The sequence below is a fragment of the Limulus polyphemus genome, unplaced genomic scaffold (genome assembly GCF_000517525.1).
Source record: "Limulus polyphemus unplaced genomic scaffold, Limulus_polyphemus-2.1.2 Scaffold307, whole genome shotgun sequence".
NCBI classification, from domain to species: domain Eukaryota; kingdom Metazoa; phylum Arthropoda; class Merostomata; order Xiphosura; family Limulidae; genus Limulus; species Limulus polyphemus.
The window spans coordinates 352,520-354,956 of NW_013665917.1; positions in this window are offsets into that span (position 1 = coordinate 352,520).

Genomic DNA, 2,437 nt, shown 5'->3' on the forward strand with positions numbered 1-2,437 from the left:
ACATTTAAGAAAAAATATTTGCCGTTTGTTGTACATGCACTAATAGATGCCGTTACTGGAAAAAAAAATACTGTTGACTGATAAATACTTCATTTAGTTTATAATATGAAAGCTCAGTTATTTTGAATCCTAAAATTGTATCACATGAAATCATTACTGATCAATTACATACCCATACAATGTAGCAAGATGACCACTTGCGAGTATATATATAAATCCCGATTTACTTGCCACAAAATGTCATGTATGTTTCAAACGCGTGCCCCCCCCCAGTGGCACAGCGGTATGTCTGCAGACTTGCAACGCTAGAATCCGGGTTTCGATACCCGTGGTGGGCAGAGCACAGATAGCCCGTTGTGTAGCTTTGTGCTTAATTACAAACAAACAAATGCAAACTTAAATATGTTTTTCTTAATACGAAACCATTTATGTTTCAACTAGAGTCCAGAAAGCCGCATTAGGCAAATATTTAATATTTTGCTAAATAACTGAAATATAGTGCTTTTAAATTCCGTTGTAATATGCAGTTTATATAGATTAAGAATTGTTTTTTTTTTCGCTACTATTCTGCAAGTTGTAAGTGAAATTTGTATGTTAGAAAATCATATAAAAACGTTATATCTATGAAAAACATATAGTTTATGACGAAGTACATATTCTAACATAAAGGAATAGCTTTCACTTTGTGGTTGAATATACTTCTTTCATTGTTTACTTGTTCTGATATTAGACAAAAATTAGCAAACAGTTTTCAATTATCGTTCTATATTACACGCACACGATCCTTTGTAGCTTCATCTTCTAGACCTCACGTTGTGGCAGAATAAGATACTTAATTACTTTGGTGAGTGATTGTGGGGACGTTCCTTTACGATTAATCGCTATTCAAACATCATGTTTGACCTTAAAAAGAGTCCTTGATGTCATCGTCTGTTATTTTTTTTAACGCGAGCCCGTTAAAATGTCCAGAGTAATAAAAGGTAACCTTCAAACACATACATATAGGGAGTAAAACAAATATCTAGTTTATAATGGTTTTGCTTAGAATGATCTATTTAAAAACGATAAAATCAATAAGCATAAAAATCCGTGATAAAAATGCACATATTTGTCACATCTTTTTTACAGCTGTGGTGTCAATAAAACAAACAAACATAGGTTAACTACTTCAAACAATACAGAGTGTCACATTCTGGTTTTGGCTTTCGTAAGGATGTACATCTCTAGACTACGACTTTCACAACAGTATACACATTATTAGGCTACAACTTTCATGAAGATATGCATCCTCGGGCTACCATTTTCATAAACATACACATTCCCAGCCTACGATTTTCACAAAGATATACATTATTTTGCTGCAACTTTCATAAGGATATGCATCCCCACACTACAATTTTCACAGTGATACTTGGGAGAAAATTCGTAATTCGCGTACAAAACAATTTTTAGACGAGGTATTTGTATTTGTGTGTACAAAGTCTATAAAATGTAAAGCGAGTGCTATGCATTTAAAGTAATTAAAACAGATAAGCGACCTGCGTAGATTACTCACGTAAGATGTTAGGTACGTAGAATACTGAACGAATTCGATATCCGTAGAAGCGTCTTACTGACTTCGAGTTAAACCTAAGTGAGTTAAACCTATTCCACAACACGTGATACCAACCAAACACCTCTAGTATAAAACACATTTTGTGTCGAATGGTGGGACCAAAAATGACAAACCGATCGACTTATCTAATAAGAGACACCAGATCTAGAGAAGGTTTCAAAACCTGGGTATCGGGGGAGTATTAAAACTTGGTGGTATTGCTTCCACGTCCATACTCAACAGAGTGATGGCACGAGTACTCTTAAGTATCTGTAAACAAATGAAGAAATTCACACACAAAACCTTAAAATGTAAACACTGCTGTCTGAGAAGGGGCTTTGATGGATGATAGATCCATTACCCAAATACCTTTCACTTTGCAATGCAGAGTATTATCTACACCCACCCCATCCTTTACAAACATGGTGACGTCGTCCGTACTTCTCTACTTCTAATTCAAATACAAAATACCACAACAAAAAACATGAGGGAATCCTCATTAGCTGCGGCACTTGAAATTATTTTAGGTAGGATTGGAGTGAATTAATCTATTAGACCTTTCGTTTCTATTAGCTATATTTTTGTGCGTCAGCGTGGGGCGAGCCTATACCCGATTGAATTTTATTACTCATCAAGATCTTTATGAGTTTTCTCTCAAATTTAAATTATTTTAGGCATGATTAAAATGAATTAATCTATGAGACCTTAAGCTTGTTCAAATACATAAATCGACAGAGATGATGGAGCTATGAGCTAAACACTTGTACTTGAAAAAACAAACTCAGAGTCGTTCTATGAGCCGCTCATCCGCGGACTAAAAAATATTTCGTATTATTACGATAG